This window comes from Lepidochelys kempii, chromosome 6 (assembly GCF_965140265.1).
Source record: "Lepidochelys kempii isolate rLepKem1 chromosome 6, rLepKem1.hap2, whole genome shotgun sequence".
In the NCBI taxonomy this organism is placed as follows: domain Eukaryota; kingdom Metazoa; phylum Chordata; order Testudines; family Cheloniidae; genus Lepidochelys; species Lepidochelys kempii.
Window position 1 is genome coordinate 31,983,630 of NC_133261.1, and position 21,795 is coordinate 32,005,424.

General features: G+C 37.9%; 1 protein-coding gene across 24 annotated transcripts in view; it reads left to right on the forward strand.

Annotated features, from left to right (window-relative positions):
* The window catches only part of SOX6 (SRY-box transcription factor 6), a 445,713-nt gene that overhangs the window by 80,141 nt on the left and 343,777 nt on the right, over positions 1–21,795 (forward strand). For 2 of the 24 annotated variants that reach the window (XM_073347410.1, XM_073347411.1), the window contains exon 3: positions 2,472–2,507. The exons of the other annotated variants lie outside the window; for them this stretch is intronic. The gene's annotated coding sequence lies outside the window, so the exon portion shown is untranslated. The remainder of the gene's footprint in view (positions 1–2,471; positions 2,508–21,795) is intronic. 24 annotated transcript variants of the gene reach the window in all.

Consider the following 21,795-nt stretch of genomic DNA (forward strand, 5'->3'; position numbering starts at 1 on the left):
GTAAAGATTAGATCATTTTTAAAATATCTATCTCTGCAGCAGTTCTATTTCCTTCTCCTCTATTTATAATAAAAATTCCACACAAAATTCTAAGAGTATAGTGGGTTGATGGGGAGAAGGGTGGCACTAAATCTCCTGGAGGGCAGATGTTTGGCTCCAGAAAACATTTTTTTCTGTAAACTTATATGTCTGGTTAGAGTGAAGTGAAGTGGGGATAGGGGGAAGGGAATGTATTTTTCATCTGTGGACCATCAATAAGTGGCATATGATTGAATCCAGATAGATCCATAACACCAATATATGGAAGAGTGAAAAAATTTTCTTGATCCTTTCGATTTCTAGCTAAGTCTTAGGCTGCCGCTATCATCCTGTGCTGCTCTGTCTTGGGCTTTGGGACACAAGTTTCTGAAGAATTTATGTACTGTAAAATAGATAGTCTCCATTACACTATGATCTCAGAAAGAGGGTTCTTCCAACAGAAATAACACATGGAAATGATAGAAAAACACAAACTCCATGGAAAAAGCATGTTTTGGATGATAGAATTTGGTGTGTTTTAGAGCCGTATTTTGGTAAATCTTGACATCCCCAGACCACTAAAAATGCTAATAATAAACACATGGCCGAGAGGTGTAGCATGTCTTGTCTTTGTTGTCAAATGGAGATCCATTCCTAGTTGCATGTTTGAGGTTGGATGACTGCTAGCAAAAATGCCACTTCATCAGTAGGCATGTCCCACCTTGCATATATCAGCTTAAATTGGACTATTATTATTACTGTATTCACAGTTGCTTTGCTTTTAAAATCACATCTTGAAACAAGGCACTGTTTATCATAGGAACTTGCAGCATCTCATGAGGCACATCTGCTTTAATCTGTGCTATGTCACTTCAAGATTGCTTTGGAGTAGATAGAAATTTTGAGCTTTGACACATACAACCTTGTTTAACTGTCCTGAACTTTGAAGAGGAAGAGTCTGGAGTCATTAGTAGTTCAAAGTATTCGGAAGCAAAGATGGAGCAATGGATTAATGGATTATATTCTACCTCTACACACTTGGGTATAGTGGCAAGTGAAAATGAATTTAGTGGTCAAATACTAATGCAAAATTGATGTTTGCTCATATGACAAAATCAGGACACAGTTTAGCAAGCTAAGCAACGTCTACTGAAGAAAGGCCAAGGAGCAAGAGTCTTGCAGACAATACTGAAAAATGTGCTGTTTAGTAACACTTGCATTCTTACGTGAAGGGATCCACTTTTGAAAATGCATGACATAATGAAGTGTATAAACAGCAATTACAAAAACTGTAGTTTTGCTACCTATCTTTAAGGCAAGTTTTCATATAGCTTATATTGTCCAAAAGATTTTACTCGCTGGCTCCTGACCAAAACGACCAATGAGGAGACAAGATACTTTCTTGGAGGGGGCGGGGAGAAACAAAGGTTCTCTCTGTCTGTGTGATGCTTTTGTCGGGAACAGAAAGGAATGGAGTCTTAGAACTTAGTAAGTAATCTAGCTAGATATGCGTCAGATTCTGTTTTGTTTACATGGCTGAGAAAATAAGCTGTGCTAGATGGAATGTATATTCCGGTTTCTGTGTCTTTGTGTAACTTAAGGTTTTGCGAAGAGGGATTCTCTATGTTTTGAATCTGATTACCCTGTAAGGTATTTACCATCCTGATTTTACAGAGGTGATTCTTTTACTTTTTTTCTTCAAATAAAATTCTTCTTTTAAGAACCTGATTGCTTTTTCATTGTTCTTAAGATCCAAGGGTTTGGGTCTGTGTTCACCTATGCAAATTGGTGAGGATTTTTATCAAGCCTTTCCCAGGAAAGGGGGTGTAGGGTTTGCGGAGGATTTGGGGGGAAAGACGTTTCCAAGCGGGCTCTTTCCCGGTTATATATATTTGTTAGATGCTTGGTGGTAGCAGCAATAAAGTCCGAGGACAAAAGGTAAAATAGTTTGTACCTTGGGGAAGTTTTAACCTAAGCTGGTAAAAATAAGCTTAGGGGGTTTTCATGCAGGTCCCCACATCTGTGCCCTAGAGTTCAGAGTGGGGAAGGAACCTTGACAGCATCCTTTAATGGAAGTCAGATGCTACTGAGGAAAGGAGCACTCAAGGAATACCAGGCCATTGTGGAGAAGCTAAATTAATTCTTTGCATCATTCTTCACTGTAGCGGCTGTGAGGGAGATGCCCACACTTGAGCCATTCCTTTTAGGTGACAAATCTGAGGAACTGTGTCAGATGGAGCTATGAATAGTGGTGGTTTTGGAATGAATTGACAAATTAAACAGTAATAAGTCATCCGGACCAGATGCTATCTACTCAAGAGTTCTGAAGGAACTCAAATATGAAATTGCAGAAATAACAACTGTGGTATGTAATTTATTGCTTAAATCAGCGTTTGTACCAGATGACTGGGAGTAACTAATGTAACACTTATTTTTTTTATATTTTTTTAAAGAGAGGCTTCAGAGGCAATCCTGGCAATTACAGGCAGGTAAGCCTAACTCCAGTACCTGGCAAATTAGTTGAAACTGTAGTAAAGAACAGAATTATGAGATGCATAGATGAACGGGATATGTTGGGGGAGAGTCAACATGGCTTTTGTAATGGGCAATCATACCTCACCAATCGATTAGCATTCTTTGGTGGTGTCAGGGTGTCAAACACATGGACAGTTGATATAGTTAGTATACTTGGACTTTCAGAAAGCCTTTGACAAGGGCCCACATACAAGGCTCTTTGGTAAAGTAAGCAGTCATGCGATAAGAGGGAAGGTCTCTCATGAATTAGTAACTCGTTAAAAGATAGGAAATAAAGGGTAGGAATAAGTGATTAGTTTTCACAATGGAGAGAGGAAAATACCAGGGTCCCCCAGAGATCTGTACTGGAATCAGTGCTGTTCAACAGATTCACAAATGATCTGGAAAAGGGGTAGACACTGAAGGTGGCAAAGTTTGCAGACAATACAGAATTATGGAAGATAGTTAAGTCCAAAGATGACTGTGAAGAGCTACAAAAGGGTCTCACACAACTGGTTGATTGGGCAACAAAATGGTAGATGAAATTTAATGTTGTGATATTTGCAAAGTAATGCACGCTAGGAAAAAAACCATCTCAACTATACATACAAAATGATGGGGTCTAAATTAGCTGTTACCACTCAAGAAAGAAATCTTGGAGGTGTTGTGGATAGTTCGCTGAAAACATCTGCTCAAGTTGCAGTGGCAGTCAAAAGATCTAACAATATTAGGAATCATTAGGAAAGGGATAGTTAAAACCACAAATATCATCATGCCACTACGTAAATCCCTGGTGTGCCCATCCTTAACTATTGGGTGCAATTCTGGTACCGCCATTAAAAATATACATTAGAATTTGAAAAGGTACAGAGGACAACAAAAATGATTTGGGGTGTGGAACAGCTTCCATATGAGGAGAGATTAAAAGTGTTCAGTGTTCAGCTTAGAAAAGAGATGACTAAAAGGGGCTATTGTAGAGGTCTATAAAATCATGAATGGTGTGGAGAAAGTGAATAGGAAAATGTTATTTACTCCTTCACATAACACAAGAACCAGGAGTCACCCAGTGAAATTAGTAGGCAGCAAGTTTAAAACAAACATAGGGAAGTACTTCTTCACACAGCCAACTGTGGAACTTGTTGCTAGGGGTGTTGTGAAGACCAAAAGTATAAATGAGTTTAAAAAAAAATAAGAAAAGTTCAGGGAGGATAGATCCATCAATGGTTATCAGCCAAGATGCTCAGGGGTGCAACCTCATGCTCTGGGTATCTCTAAACCTCTGACTGCCAGAAGTTGGGACTGGATGACAAGATGAATCACTTGATAAATTGCCCCGTTCTGTTCGTTCCCTCTGACACATCTATCACCGGCCATTGTTGGGAAAGAGCTACTGGGCTAGATTGACCATTTTGGTCTGATCCAGTATGACCAGCTTATGTTTTTATGACCTTTTTAAAGGTTTTTTTTTTTAAATAGGCACACCAGAAGTGAGGCTCCAATATATAATATCCTGACTGTACATGGAATATGTACCTCTTTAATCAAATTGAATAAATTTTAGGATTAAATAGCCTTAAAGCCCTGATGCACAAAAGCACTTAAGCATGTGCAGAAGTCCTGGTGAAGTCAGTGGGAGTTAAAACATGTGCTTAAGTGCTATGCCTAATTGGGGAGTAAATCAATAAACAATTAAAACAATCAAGTCATACACTCAGTTATAAAATGCAACTCACAATGTTGTATTCTCGTTAATACAGTTTCAGAAAGGCCATTAGGTTCATGCGATTAATGTGTGAGGTTAATATCCACAATTTGCCAGGTCTGTTACAAAGGGATCTTGTTGGTCCTTGACCAAATTTTTCTTAATTTTTAATTTTAGTAGTCCTTTGATATCTTCAAATTAGAATTTAAATAGAAAGTATGCAACCTTTGCAAGGAAATTTATCTGTATTCAAGTTCTAAAATTATGTATGGAAAGGAAATAAAGGTGTATTTGAGAGAGCAGTGTTAATCAGACTCCTCAGTGGAGTCTGAAGGAGACACTTCGTGCCACTGTTTTGTGCAGTAGATCATGAAAGCGGAGTTGTAAATGTCATTGTGCTACAAGTACAGTAGTAAAATCTTTTTATTAATCGTAAGGTTAGTTCAATAGCTTTGCTTTCAGCTTCTCTGTACAAAACACTGTTCATGGAAATGTTATTCATGGATTTGCTCTTGCCCAGCAAAATCATAAAGTCCAACTTGGCTTTTTGACACTAACTAAACTATCTGGATTAGGTAAAGCTGATCTTAAAAGAGAGAAATTGGATACTTGGCAAACCCAGCCGATATTTAGAGACACTCTTGGAGCTGATAAGGGTCATCATAAATTTAAACATTACCTTGCTGTGCACAGAAACCACACTAATAAATGGCTTTGAATTTTTTATGAATGACTGAGCATCCTGTTTCCCTAATAAGTCCAAACTGTTTTTTTTATTATTTTTTTGGATGAAGGATGCTGTAGAGAAGCTACTGATGAAGTGTCATATAATTTTACAAGTTGCATAACTGCTTTTAACTACTAAACTCTCTCTGATTAAAATAACAATTGAGCTTGTAATTTTTCTGAACAGCTGCTGCTACAAGGGGTCATTACCTTGGAGAGCTTTGAAATAATCGTACTCCTAATACATGAGTTATGTAGCCATGTTTTACAGCAATGCACAAAGTTTAAAGCCTATAGTAGAATGTTATTTGAAAGCTGTCAAACCATGTTAAAAAAGACTGCATCGTCAAAGGCCCTTGTGGCCAGGATTCAACATGTAGCCTTGTCTTACTCATTATAAAATGCATGTTTATAAAGTTCCACAGAGCATCCAATTCCCAATTCACTTATATCAGCAAGACTTAACTTGCTCATTAATCTAAATTCTTTTGCAACTTTAATCTACATGTTTAATTAATCATAAAATGAGGCGGTAAGTAATTTCAGCAATGTGTGGCTTGTTATCAGATGCATTTAATCACTCTTCTGTGAGCTCATTTGGAAACACCTGAAGATGTCGAGAGCAGTTTGAATAAGCATAAATTATTCTTTGTCAGTGTACTTCACTCAACTAATAAGACATTAATTTAAAAGGTACTGTTCGTCATTTTTAGATCTTCACCAATATTTTTAGCTTAGCAATATAACTCTAATTGTATATACTGTATGATTCACAACAGAGTGCCCAACACTGAAAAGGGTAAGAATTTTATTGAATTCATTCTCATTTACATGTAATTATATCATGTAATCTTAGTTTTAATGAGGATTAACCATAGTTATCAAATGTCTTAAGTATTCAAACATTTTTGGAATAAGCTGCTAATTAATTAAAATGTTAAAAATTATGAGATGATACAGAGAATTCTGGGATCTTAATTCTTCTACATATGTGCTTGATAAGTCTGACAATGTTTGGAAACCATATCACATCATTTTCTCCTGTAGATATTACATAGGTAGCTCAAACATATGTGGAATTAGCTTTTAATGATGACGAAACAAGAGCTACAACAGTAGTCAACTATTTTACGTGAATGGATGTTCTCAGATATTTACATGAGGTTATGTAGGGTGGAAAATAACATTCCCATTTTTTCTTGTCACTTAACTGTTGTTCAGTCAGTGATGGCATTCTAAAAAATAAGACATGACCTCAGAGCAGATAACTCACAGGAATTGAGTGAGTAATGTATCTCTGGAAGTCAGAAGTATGGGAATAAAAATTGCCTTTTACAGAATGTCATCACCTCTCCTATTTATGCAGTGAGAGGGGATGACATTCTATCAAATCATTATTTCACTGGAAATACATTTATCTACCTGCCATGGAGCCTCTCAGCTAGTCTTGCTTTTGAACACTGAAACCTTTACTGGTTGTCTTGGACGTTCCAATATGGATCATAACATGAAAAACGGGGCAGATATTGAGTTTTGAAACAAAATACAACTCACTTCTCTAGATTTTTCTTTATTGTATGCACCACCTATGAATAAGTCCTGGTCTTCTCTGACTAAGCTGTGCTTTAGTAAGAGTAATATTATTTAAAATGCCTTTCCTTTGCTACAGTATTAAAGGTGCCTGCACCATTTAAACTATAGCTGTAAATTGGGGTAGTTGCTTTCTGCCTCCTCCTGTTTTTCTTTTCTTTTCTTTTCTTTTGAGCATATGTTCCTTTCTACCACAGTTTTGTTCTTACTTTTATTCAGTCTTCCATTCCAGATGGAAGAGACTGTTTGTTCATTTGTTTGTTTCTAGAGTGCTAAGAATCTGAGAACAGTAAAGCTTTGGCAGCATCATTTAGTACTAACCACCAGCCTGGACAGTTGAACATCATTCTATGAAACCACAAAAAAACTATATACAGATTGCATTTAGCGTCTGACAAAAACACACACAAACAAGGAAATATGAGCTCCTTCTGGGCCTTCCTCCATGTAAAAGCTTTTATTTTTATTTATTTTATTTTTTTTAACTAATGGCCTGCAAAATGTCTTTGCAAAAATCTGCATTTGAGTTTCAGGGACTTACATAGTGGCAGAATTCACTAAACTAAAAAGTGATCAATCTGATTTTTTTAAATTGCTCCCAGTTTAGAGCTTGTATACCAGTAAATGTTCTCAAGTGTTTCACAATGAAGCCTTTCCAAAAGTCTAATCTGTCTGTCTTTCCCTGTGGCTTTCCTATTCAGGAGTGATATCTTCATATATTCTTATTGTGGCCAAGCAGACATCAGTCAAAATATGCAGCTACTGTTAGACTCCCTAGAACAGTGGACACCATTAAAATCTTATCATTGCTGTTTGAAAATACTTAACATTACTGTGGCACTTGTATTATTCCCTAGAAGTTTCACAAGTACCTCATTAGGGTAAATTACTCAATAGATAAATTATAAAGATTTTCATGGTAATCACTTTTGGTATTGAGTCAAACGGAACATTAAAACCACCTGTTAATATCCAAATTATATCTCTTTAATACTAAATACATTCAATTTGCATAATACTTGGTATTGACCCCATATAGAAGGCTCCAAATTTAGATTTTCTAAATCTCATTTAGGCCTTTATTTATTCCTTGGAGTCTCTGTAACCTGTGTCAAGCCAAATACTTTTATTGTCCCTTAAGGACTCATATTGAACATTTTTTTTGTAAGTTTCATAAAGGTGTTAAGATTTTAAAATATTTGCAAGCACATTTTTTGTTACTAAATAAGGGGCTACTACAAGTCCTCATAACAGTGTTATTATATTTGCATTGTATTCCAGTATTGAGAACCTAAAACATTCAAAAATTGAGTCTAGTCCTAAAAAACCCTGGGATTAATGGAAAAAAAAAACACCAAACCCTCTGCATCTTTTATTTTGCCTTCTAGAGTTTGAGTCTTTAGAATTCACATTTTCAAGCTTTTCTCTACAACCAATGAGGGTTAAACGCTTGCTTTTAAAAAAGTGAAGGCTTAAATTCTGATATGTTCACATGACTCCAAGATTTGGCGCTTTCAGCAAAACACTAAAATTGCGAGACACAATACGTTTGTAAAAGTTGACACTACTGGTATTCCTTTACAATAGGGCAGATTTTGTCAATAGATAATGCACCTAAACTGGTAGATGTAAAGAGAAAGTGATAATATTGGGAACTGGTAATAGCGCATACTTCCTCAGCACAAATGATTTATTCCTGTGCTCCTGATTCACTTGTGGTGCCAGTTCCCACACTCTAGGGAAAAGGATAAAGATATGCATATGCCAAGATGAAGACAATACTTTATAAAATGCTGAGATTTTATTCATTTCCACCATGTAAACTCATAGCACAGGTTGAGATACTGCATGAACAAATTATGCCAAAAATACATCTACATTAAAAATGAAATAACTAGATAGAATAGAGAAAAATTCCTTTCAAGAGGGGAAAAATAAGTCAGAAAACAAAACACACAGAAGATTATATATGAAGAGTGGTGACTTTCCTGCTAATTCACCGTATCTAAGAAAATGTTTCCACATTTCCCAAAATTTCCAGTGTGTGATTCTGTCTCTACATTTTAGTCAAGCTAGCTTGAGTGATTGGAAAAATTTTCTCTGTCGCTGAAAGAACATGCCGCAAAGTATGGTGTTCTTCTGTTCTCCACAGGAGATGAAGTGTGTCACGTATTCAAGATGCTCTCTTGTCCTAAGAATAAAATAACACTTGTGCTAAGTCAACTTTCCCGACAGATAGTTGAGCCTGTGTATAGTGAATACTAGTATGGTGAACTACAAGAGGGAATTCTGAATTATTTGAGGCACAGTGCCAATGTGTTTCATCTATTAAATGAATTACCTCAATGTAAGAGGTCCCTATGGTACTACAGACTTCACAGAAATATAGCCTTTGAGTATTATTTTCCACAGGATGCCTCAAGAAAAGTGAGGAAACCCAGATGAGTACCTAGGACACCTAATAATATCATACTCTGGGATGCAATCCAGACCAGGATGTTGTCACCGCTTGCCTTGCAACCTGGGTACCTTACAATGCTTTGCTGCTGTAGCTCCCAGTTTGGGATGCTCACAGCCAGCATACGAGCATGCAAGTCCCACCCAGAGTGTGTGTGTGCTAGACCTGTCTGCAGTCCCCCAGGTCCACTCTGGCTTCCCCCAGCCTTGGTTACAGCCAGCAAGGTGACCCTCAACACATGCCCAGTCCCGAATTTCCCTCAAACCGTGTTCCCTGGAGTGTCCTCCTTCCCATCCATGAGTAACTTCCAGTGAGGACCTGAAGAAGAGCTCTGGGTAGCTTGAAAACATGTCTCCTTCACCAACCAAAGTTGGTCCAATAAACAATATTACCTCACCCACCTTCTCTCTTTAATAACCCACTGCAATTTACCATATGTTGATCAGGAAATCCTAGGACAGACAGTACTGTCAAGGTAGAGTTTCTGTCTAACATAGTGGGAGAGCAAACAATCTTTCTATTTGTAAAATGAGAAAAAATTGTGTTTGTATGAAGATTTCTGATAAACCTTTAGAGGCACTCATTTAATGCTCTGGACACAATTCCATAAAGGTCTCTTTTGGAGAGAAAAATGTTGCATCCCCTCTGCCTGGTACATGTTTTAAAAAACAAAAGGCTTTTGGCCTCACAGTCACTGCTTGCAGTCTGGATGTACCTCTTGATGCGGAGACCTCAGTGGCAATTCACACACAGCCCTTAAGCCATTAGTGTATGAACTTTGTGGTTTTTTTTTTATTTTTATTTTCTTTGTGTAGTCAAATGTAATTTTAAAACCCCCCACCAACGTTGACTAACTCCAAAATGTTTGTTGTCAAAGTTCTAGAATATTTAATCTTCCAAGTCTAACAATTTATCAGCATTCTACAGAAAACCATGAAAATTGCTCACTTCAGATGGTGCCAACTGGCAAAAAATAAGTTATATTGATTGCTACTGGTTGGTTCCCTGACAAAATTCTCTTGTTGCTAGTCTCTGATTTGGTCAACAGTTCAGAACCTCTTTGTATCAGGTTCATCAGAAAAATGAGTCCAAGTGAAAATGTGATGACCCAGCAGAAAATAGAAACCTAAGAAACTTGCTAACCAGTTCAGGAGATAGATGATTCCAATTCTCAAGGTGCTTGAGGGAAAATCCTTTAAGAACACATAGCCATATAACAAACAGCCTGAGCCCTGTCACCCTGAATTGCTAGATCATCAGAAAGAAAAGCACTATAGTGAGAGACAGTAAAGGCTAAAATTCAAACATTTTCTATGATTTCATCCAGAAAGTGAAGCTGATGACATTTTAGATGACCTCCTTTGTTGGACCTGCCTCCCTCAAAACCTCCTCCACATGAGCCAAGCTGACCTATTCTGAGAACAGCAGTCAATGCTATGCTTAGTGATCACAGGACAGACCACCAGTTTTCTTCAGGGACTCTGTCACACGAAAAGAAACCATTAAGATTAATAAGATTTCAAAATATTGCTCATCTACTCTAAAGTAAAGCATTACTGTTTCCATTTCTTCAACCAGGGTGTAAAAGAGGAAGTATGTAAAGCCCTGGAAAGATTCCTTCTGTGCTCTGGATAAACAATTATTCTGTAGTGAAATAAAGATACTAACTACGCCCTTCTATAGTATTCCAAACTTTGCACAAAACCCAATACAAGTTTGGACAGGAAACACTGGGTCTCACACAGATCAGTTCTGTGTAGCCATCTGCCTTGGCAGGGAGTGAGATAAAAACTGATTTTTTTTGTACCCTTAATTTGTAACCTTTTACCTTTGTACCCTTTTTTTGTACCCTTATTCTTGGTGTCTGAATTGGTCACACTTTATGTTAAGGGTATAGTTTACAAAGGGTTAATAATTTATTAATGGATGGTATAAGCATGTTACAGACATGAGTAGTATTAGATCTGTTTGGAAAATAGGGGAGTTTTCCACAATTTTTTTGACATTTGACTGAAAAATATTGGGGTTTTGTGTTCTCAATTTTCAGATGAAAAATCTATTTTTTGTTGTTGAGGAAAACAGACAATTTCTGCAAAAATGTTTAGTTGAAAGCTCAATTTGCTGCTGAAGAAAAGGTTATGAATAAACATTTAACTAGCCTTTAGGAGTATGCATTATAGATGGTTATAAACATAGCAGTAGATGGTGTTACAGATGGCTAAGGCAACCTACTGATTTGTTGGACTCTTTAACATTCTATAGAAATGGATTAATTGTTTATTAAAACAGTAGAGTCTTAGGTATGCTGGAGAATGGAAGGGGCTGCGCTGAGAGTGCCCCTTCCAGCTAGTGCCAGTATTCCTTCACATCTTTGGCTGTTTGGCCAGCTAACGCTAGGTCAAGACCCAGATGTACAACTCATGCTCACTGCCTCAGAACATGGAACATCAGGGAAGAGACAAGAGATTCAGGGAAGCCATTGCAGGACACAGAAAGCCATTTTTCACATCATGCCCTGGGCTTCCAACTAGAGATGGAGACACCATTTAAATCAAGAAAGTCTCTACTGTTTTGCTCTGTTGTCCACATAAGCAAGGAAAGAACTTTATTGGTTCCTTTATGTATGCAGTTTTTACAGATTTAATGTTAATTTAATGTTTGTTGGGATTTGATTTAGGAATCCAGTGGAACAGCTGGATGATATGGAATTTTTATTTGCTTAAAAAGGTGCTATCAAGGATCAATGAAGAGCCCTAGGTCCTGTTAACAGACTTTAGACAAACTCTTTTAACACTGTAACTGGATTTCTAGAGCTGATTAGGCTTGAAGTACTGCTGTCAGTCATTCCCAGGGAACAGTCTCAACTGTGACATCAGTGGAATACCTAAATTTGCTTGGATGAGTTCAGCTGATGTTATCAGAGCAGGGCATACGCTCTCTAGGACTATGAAGGGTCGTGGGTGTTCAGGCTAGTCAAGATTTGCATCAAAGCCTGGAATTTAAACTATATCATAGGGCTGCATTGGGACTGAGTTATGTGGGGTCAGCTAGAGGAACTCTTGCTCAAATATGTGGTTAACATTTTTTTAATAGGGCCCTGCGGGATAGGCTGATGAAGTATTTAATAATGAATAAATGGCACAACCACCAAACAGATCAGAAATTGGGTTTCTGATTCACATAGTAACCTCTACCGCCTTTCCTCCCACAATTTAATAGGCATTTTATTTTTAGCAATTTCGTGCTAAAAGAAGTGTGGGATCGGAGGAGGAAAATCAAAACAAATCAAATGAACTACTAAATAATTGCTTTACAATACTAATCGATATTTTCTTGTCCTATTTGTGCTTGGACAACAATTGGCTGTTGACATGGCTTATACAATGTACATATTTTTAAAAAACTGTAGGGCTGGGTTTACCAGGGGTAACGCCACTGATTTCAGCTCCAAATAGGTTAACTTACTAAATCTGTTTTAATTATATTTATAATTCATAATCATAAGGCAACACAAATAATACTTTGGTTATTGTTTTTTTTTATTTTATTATTGTTTCGTTCCTTTGTTGTGTGCTTTAATTATCTCCTTTCCCTGAAAAAATAGTTTATTTTAACTTGACACACACACACACACACACACTCACTCACTTACTCACTCTGGACAGATGAAGTCCCTGCAATAATTATAAGCTGTTCTTTTTATTATTGTGAATAGTAAATTTTGGTATGCATAATACTATAAGTTAGAAGGAAATCTATTTGTATTTAAATGATACAACATGATACATAATGTGATGCAAAGGGATGTGGTGAGCAGAAATATGGGACAATGATACTAGTTTCAGCTAGGATAAAAGAAACCAACTGTATATTTTTAAATTCCGGTTGCCATACTCATTGAAATCAGGTGTTGTGTTTCTAGAGCTTTAAAGTGATAAGTGGATAAATTATTCTCAAGGAGAAAATGAAAATGTATTGTTATTTCAAGGTTACTGTAGCAGACCCAGAACCAAGAATTCTGGGTTCTAGTCCTAGTTTTACCAATGATATAACATTGGACAAACCATTAAATCTGTCCGTGCCAGTTTACCTATCTGTAAAATCCTACCTCACAGGATTGTTTTGAATATTAATTAATGACTATAAAGTGCTTTGAGATCCTCAGGTGAAAGATAATATGGAAATGCACCTTATTATGTTGCTTTTATTACTTCAGTATTAGCATTTTATTTGTATTACAGTAATGCTTAAAGGCATCAACTGAAATTGGGGGCCCATTGAACAAGATGCTGTACAAACATGTAGGGAGGGACAGTCCATTCGCTGGTGATCTTGCAGTCTTAATTGACAAGACAGACTAAGGGTGGAGGAAAGGAAGTAGTATAATCTCCATTCTATTGATAGAGAACTGAGGCACAGCAAGATTAAGGTCATGTTTTCAAAAGTGCTCAGCATTGGCGTAAATCTGTTTCTATTGATCTCAATGGTAAAATGCCACAAGCATGCGCATGTTTGAAAGTTTCATAGATTCATAGAATTTAAGGACAGAATGGACGACTCTGATCACTAGGTCTGACCTCCTGCATAATACAGGCTACAGGATTTTCCTCAAGTGAATCTTGTTTCAAGTCCAATTGCTGCGGTTGAACTAAGATTGAAAGACATCCAATCTCGATAAAAAATTTCCAGTGATGGAGAATCCACCACAAGACTTGGTAGTTGTTCTAGTGCTTAACAATGGCTCCAGTGTTTATCTTTGTCTGCTAGTTTGAAGAGCACTCTGTTCCACAGGGAAGTACTCAGAAATACCTATATAGTCTGTGATCAAATTACACCATAACCTTCATTTTGTTAAACTAAACAGATAGAGCCCTGTGAGTATCACACTATAAGGCAGTGGTGGGCAACCTGTGCACCGCATGCAGCCCATCAGAGTAATCTGATTGCGGGCTGCAAGATATTTTGCTGACATTGACCGTCTGCAGGCACGGCTCCCTGCAGCTCCCAGTGGCCGCGATTTGCCGTTCCCCTGGGAGCTGCAGAGGCCATGCCTGCGGATGGTCAATGTCAGCAAAATGTCTCGTGGCCCGCAATCAGATTGCCCTGATGGACCACATGTAGCCCACGAGCCACAGGTTGCCCATCACTGCTATAAGGCCTGTCTTAACCAAAGGCTTCCTTCCTTTCTGTATACCTTGCAAATATTTGTTTCCTAATCACACATATGTGTCTCATATAGCCACTGTAGCTATTGTACATATCCCTTATTTGCTATTTAGAATAAACTGACTGGATAAGATCAGTTCATCTTTATGTTAGTCTTGGTCATGCTAGCTGATCTTTTAAACTCATTTGCGCTTGCTTTAAAAGATTTTAATTTTTTGTGAAGTTTCAGTATAAAAAAGTAGAGACCCATTTATAATTCTGAGGAACTGTACTGCAAGAAACTGTTGTTTCTTACTGCAACCTCTGTATATTTCCTACCTCTGAATGTAGCAAATAATAGCGAGTTTAAATTTGCTTAAGAGGCTGCCATAGCATTATGTCTACTGTGATGTGTCTCTTAAGTTGAAAAGTTTCCCACTAAGTAGAGAAAATTGTCAGAGAAACAACTAATTAATCTCTGCTCCTTTACAGCTGTGTAATGCTATGCATAACTAAAAGTCCTGTTAAATTAATTAATGATTTCAATTACGAACTTTTCTCCAAAATGTTATGATTCATATCAGGCTGATAATGCAGTGACCTGGGAGTGTGAAATCTGTGTTATGTAGAGAGTTGCCAGTTAATTGATTCACGAATTATTTAAAGTTTGTTGCACCCATGGGAGTGCTCAGATCCATGACAGCTATTTCTTAAAATGTACAAACTCTTTCTTTTTTTCATATTGGCAATTTCTAGTGCCCATTTCTAGCTAATATGATAGTTTAAAGACTTTTCTGGGTTCTTTCAGTGTCACAGTGAATATATATGAAAAACACACTGTATACCTATCAATGAGAAAAAGTTAATCTCTTGTCAAGTAATATATTTTATGGCATCTTTTTTATGCCTATTATTTTTACATTTTTGAAAGTTTCTGTTCATTTTACCTATGCTTGGTTATCATACAATTCAGTTCTGTTTGCTCCACAAGAAGCATCATTTATTGCAAAAGGTAATAGAGCTAGAGTTTCTTAAAAAGCTTCTAATTATTAAATGAAAGATATTTCATACAATGCTGTAGTAAGAGGCAATTCTACTGTCTAGATTATCAGTAATTGTGCTAGCCTCCACTCCGGAATTTAAAGTGGTCAAACTCTGTATTTCAGAGGTGTCATGCCTTTGTAAGTGCAACAGTTTCAGCAGCAAGTCTTTCAACCCACGACAGCATGATAGGGACGACTAAGAGTATTCTGTATAATTGCATAATATTTATTGTTTTGGTCCATACCTTGCACAACAACTAAAAGTTGAAGTGTACACAGAATAGAACAGAAGCAGGTATTAAAGCATGTTAAAATATTGTTAATATTTTATAATCCTTTATTAAAATTTTATTAATGTTATTAAAGTGCACTTGAATTGACTTTAGTGTTGTATAACATGACCATTAGTGCGAATCCCTTTGAGGTCAGAGGAAAGGCTGCATGTGGCTGCTGGGGTTGGAGGAGAGACTTGTAAGCACTAACACTGAGGAGTTGTGTGTATCACTCTGAAGACTGGGGGTGATTGAGGTTTTTTGCAGACTAAATATTGTTACTTTTTTTTATTTGAGATCAAAATACAGGGGATTGGTTGTAGGCAGCAAACGTAGTGATTTTAGACAGTCTCAGTTAAATACTCTTATCTAGTGCCAACAATATTCATAAGTGAAGGAAACAGGTTGTTCCTCATTTAGTAAGAGATATGAATGATCTCTTCACCCAAAATTAGTTTATTTGGGTCAGAATGGCCTGGTGTGGAGAGTAATAGTACCCTAGCTATTCAGAGATCTAGCTTTTTCCATTTTCAACCACTTTTGTTAGCTCACTATGTCTTTTTAGTGTATCTTCCCTCTGCCCTTATACAATAAAATAAAATCAAACAAACAAAGTATTTAAAAAAAACAAGTGCATTCTCTCTTATTGAAGTTGCTGCATTGCTGCAGGGCCCCAAACTTGCTGAAAAGGAAGCAAATTTAAACTAATATCTGCACTGTAGAAAATATACCATTTCAAATAGTGACTGATGACTGCTTCTGTTTTCTAAAATTAAGGAGCCTATAATCTCAGCACCATTAACAAGTGCTGTCATTCAGATACAGTGTCTGGCTGATTTAAATAAAATGAAATGAAGATAGTTGTTTCTGGTCCCTTGGCTTCACTCATTGCCATAAACATATGCTCTGCGTCCCGCTTCTTTCCATCTTATTTATGACTTTAATTTGTTGTGTGGGCTGCGCTAGAAATTAAATTTAATACAATTCTCCAAGGGACCCTGTCATATAATAACATGGTAATTTCTGTGTATCCTTTTGAAAAATGAGGAAATTAATTCTTCCTGACATGTTCTAATTATTCCAGTGTGAACGGCAAATCCGTTTTTCCCAGCCCCTGAAGTGTTATCGGCAAATGGCTGCTGTTCAAAGCTGAGGTGCTAATGCTGACCAGCAGTGCGTTTAATTTGAAACATGAGCAGACACCTTTCAACACACCTTTGTAATATTGGAGTACTGTACAGAAATTAATTCACTACTTATTTGGCAGCTTAGCCTGGGGGGTTATGGTTTTTTATTCATCAGTACAAAGACATGTTAGCACAATGTTTCCTGTTTCCTTGAGTGCTTTTGTGCCTGTGTTGCAGAGTATGGATTCAAAGTGTGTGATGGGTAGCTATAATGTACAGAATAAAAAAGGGTACTCGGATACCTGACCACTACCAGTTGTATGTCGGAGTATATTTGCAGTTTGGAGAGAGGTGCTACAGGGTCTCGAATGTTAACTCAATTACAATCTATCGTTAACAGTTTCAGTTGAAATTACAGTGGAGAAATTATTTGGACCAACTTGCTGTGAAAGGGCTTTGCTACACAGATGCAGGTCTCAGTTCTGAAGATAAATTGACCCTTCCATTTGTACCATATTTAAATTTATCTGAAAAAACAATCAGTACACTGTAATTTTAAAATACTTAGGTACCTTTGGCATGGATCAACTTTGGCAAAGTGGAAGAAGGTGAATTAATCAATGTAGGCACTTAAACTAATGATTTCTTGGCATTGGTGACTTTCAGAAAACTGCATATGGAGAGTTTCAGTGTGTTCATTTTGTGCAGGATTGCCAAGTAAACTCCTTCCCGAGTCCCATCTTTGTTATAAATATTGGGGTATTATCTATGTTAAATGCTCTTGTAGAATCCAGATAGCTGAAGATATAAAAGGAGCTTGGACTATACCAAGAAACAGGATGTGGCAAAAGCCACCATGCACCGTTAACACGTAAAATATTCACCCATAAGACCCTCATATATTTGTAAGTATGTGGTCAGTGGCTTGAAAAAGTGATAAAAACGTCATTATTGGCTGTGGTTTTTTGAAAATTCAAATAAATATTAATGTAACTTTTTATGAAGAAGCGTATGTGTTTTTCCAACTTAAAGTAAGTCAATGTATTAGTTACTAGTACCAATCACTTTACATGATGAAATACTTAATACTACACAATTATGTAGCTCTTTTCATCTGCCGGACACTTTAGAACGATGATCTAAGTGCTCCCTACCCTTCTTAGTTGTTATTATTTGTTAGCCCCACTGGTATACCTGACACTGTATAATTCACAAAGACACAATTGTTGCACCAAGAAGGTTACAGTCTAAGCAAGACAGATGATGACATAAATTCACCAGTTCTCCAGGAGAATATCAAACGAGGCAGATTTGCACAGGTATAAGTGACTGCACGTGGTGCAAGACGATGGAGAATCATGCTTGAAGTGTTTTAATGATACATTTGAATGAAGACCGGGAGATTTTTTTGGCTCACAAGAACGACGATGTTCCAAGAGCATGAACAACAGCAGGGACAAAGGTGAGACCAGGAGAAAATCTATAAAGGGAGTTGGTAGGAGGTCAGCATGGCTGGAGTGAAAGAAGTATGCAGGATAGTAGGAAGAACCTAGAACTGAGGGGTAAACTAAGAAATGTGAGTTAGGAATAAAATTGTGCAGAGGCTTAAAGGCAAGGTCCAGAAGCTCCTGAAGCTGATTTATAAGGTTAGGGGAAACTGGTGAAGAGCTTCCAGTAAGATCATTTCCACTGTAGCATTTTGGATAGATCAGAATGGAGTCGGGAGTGGGGGTGGGGAAGCAGAATAGGAGGCAGTTGCAATAGTTAATTCAGGAAGTGACCAAGACATAAGCCCTGGTTTTAGCAGCAAGGATAGAGAAGAAAATATTGTTTTCAGAGATATTGCTTAAGAAGTGTTGGAAGAATTTGCTTGACAGCCTGAATATGGGGTGAAGTGGGGAAATAGTTGTTGAATGCGACACTATATGTGAGCTAGGGTAAAGAAATAATAGGGATTGTAATTGAGGCTGCAAACGTAGATGAGATCACACCAGGATAAGATTTAGGAGGCCAAGATGATAGTATTAAGGATAGAAACCTCAGTGTGTGGTGAGAGAGGGAAGTAGCCAGGGATGGAGAGAGAAGGGAAAGGATAAGAATAAGTACATAACATAAGAATGACCATACTGAGTCAGACCAATGGTCCATTTAGCCCAGTATCCTGCCTTCCAACAGTGACCAATGCTAGATGCATCAAAGGGAATGAAAAGAACAGGGTAATTATCAAATGATCCATCCCCTGTCATCCAGTCTCAGCATCTGACAGTCAGAGGTTTGGGGTCACTCATTACATGGGGTTGTGTCCCTGACCATCTTGGCAAATAGACATTGATGGACCATGAACTTATCTAATTCTTTTTTGAAGCCAGTAATAATTTTGACCTTCACAGCATCCCTCAGCAATGAGTTCCCCAGGTTGACTGTGCATTGTGTGAAGAGCATAAAAGCATGAAATGCCAAAGAGAGTGAGAACCCAGTGACTGACTGAGTTGAAAGCAGGGGAGGAAATAGAAAAAGCTGAGAATAAAGAAAAGCAGCTTAGACTTTGCCAGGCAAAGGCTTCTGTAATCTTGGTGGAACAGTTTCAGTGGATAACAAGACACAGAAACCAGACTGCAGGGAATGCATGAGAATTAGAACAAGAAATTCAAAGCAGTGGGAATAGACCTATTCAAAAAGTTTAGAAACAAAGGGAAGGAAGCAGAAAGAGGAAGCTAGTTTGAAAGGCAAATTGAAGAGACAAATAGGATCAATCGAGGTTTATTTTATGATAGAATTACAAGAGGAGACTCAGGGAAGAATTAATCTCATTTTTACAGCTGAGCTGTTGTACAGGGATTAGAACTTGGCTAAGAACAGAAAGTGAGAGAAAGTGAGTTGGTGTCAGAGCCATGATTAGAACTACTGGACTACACCTCATTCTGAAATACAGTTGGAATGAGGTCTTTGCATTACACTCTACGCTGAAGAGTCTACTCTTTTCTCCATGTACACTGGGTTTTTTTGCATTAAATCTCGGTACATTGTGAGGAGAATGTTAGATATCCCTTCCACTAAGGGAAACTTGTACTACACACTTATATGGACATCTGACATACTCATACAAAAGGTGAGAATTTCATGAGGGCTTCAAGTGAGTTAGACATTATCATAAAGTTTCTGTGTATCTTTGCTTAACATCCCCTGCCTGATTCAAGCAGGCCCCAAGTGCAGTATCTGTTTTTAATTTTAAGAATGAGGTTTGGAGCTGTGATTTTCACTTGAGGAGCTAGGTGCTCCCAGTGGACCAGTGGAATGTAAGAAGGAAGTGAGTTCCCAAAAGGCTAGAAAAACCTGTGAAATATGCCAGTGACAGAATATGCAGCATGATGACTTGTGTCTGAAAAGGAGAGTGGAAACAGGGCACAGATCCATCAAGAAAGGACTAAGCATGTGAATCAGGTGTACTTTTGTGCAATCAGAACTGAGTCCAGCATGTGGCCCAGCAAGCTACATTCTCTTATGAACAAGGAGACGATAAAGGAAAGGAAAAGTATGTGGATGTTTATGATGACTGAGGCAGCGCTAACTGGCCGAAGGGACAATGTTTACCAAAGGAGTCTCATTGCCACAATGGTGGCAGCAATTCAAAGGCAGTAGCACCATGCATGAGAGAAATGAGACTGCCCTCAGGTGCAGAGAGAACCTTCTTTCATCCCCAGGAGGGTACCTCCTTTTTCCCCCATCACCGAACAGAGCGTTCTCAACATGTATTCAGAGGGGTTCACAATCTCCTTTTGCCTCCTTTTGCTTCTGTTCTGCAGTCTGGCTTTCCAGTTTCTGAGGCCTGTTTGTGTGTGGCACAACGATGGGAGCTGTAGCTTGCTCTCTGAGTGGGTCTGATCTCCTTTAATGGCTATCTTTTGAATGCATGTGCCTCAGATGCTGTTCTGCTGTTCCTTTTAAATACCGTGACCAGGACCAACCACATTGCTCCTCATCCAATTTAGTATCTTCTGTCATCCCTTGCAGGTTTTCCAATACTTTCTAGGCCTGGCCCACTAATGCAAGGTTCTATTTGCCATGGAATGAAGGTCATGCCTGGAAGAATTTTCTGTATTCATTTATTTTTGCTTCACCATATTTCCTGTAGATCTGTGGTCAGATACTCTGGCACAATTGGGCCCCTGAAACAGAATCTAAAAATAGAAAGCCATTTGGCATTCTGAGCTGTGAATCCTTCAGCACCCAGGTAGCATTAGTCCCTTGGTTGCTCTGGACTCATAATCTGTTAGGGTGTCATGGTGTTGCCCGGTCACATGTTTGTCTGACCTCTGCATTTAGACATAGAACTGGTAGATACAGATTTTCATCTTTGCTTACCCAGCACCCGCTATCTCTGATCTGCAGGAAGACCATTCCCTAGGTCAGCACATACTGTATGTGGGGCAATTGGAGAACTTTGATTACTTGCTCTGTGTTGGTCAAGGGTGTTAAAAGTCTGAGTTCTATGGGAATTGTGCCAATCAGCTCTTGGCTTTTGTGATTAGGCTTAGCAAGATGGAACGGGGGAGCTTGTGGAGAATCCATTGCCAAAATTAAGAAATTTTATTTTGGTTTAAGTAGAGGTTTTTTTTAACAGAATTTCCATTTTATAACAATAATGGACTACTTTGGACAGTCTAGCAATAATCATTAGTAATAAAATAATAGGTCTGGTCAGTAATTTATTGGCTATGTAGGCAGTGATCTCTGATTTGTTATTATTATTTTTTAAGTTGCCTTAGTAATGGAACCATATGTAGCAACTCTTTCTCTTGTCCCCCTGGCCCCGGCTTGCACCTTTAGCTTTTCTGCTCTGTTGCTTGTCTGATACCAGAATGTCTCTAGTTTGGTAGTTAACTTTCTATGTTGCAATAGATGATACTTTCTGCTGTGAAATTCCTCTACTTGAATTCTTCAGTACACATTATATTCTATTTAATATGACTATAACTTTAAAGACAAATATCAATGATAAACATGTACAGCAAATGCCAGTAGTAAAGCTTATGGTCCCAGGGTGGTTTGGACTCTCACCTAAAGTGTATTCCTCTTCTTACCCAATTTCATGGCTAGGTTGGACGTAGCTCAGATCACCCAGGGAATTAGTGGTTGAATTTAGGCTGGGGCTCACACAATCTGTCGGTACTTAGCCCTTTTCTCTAACTGTACCACATGG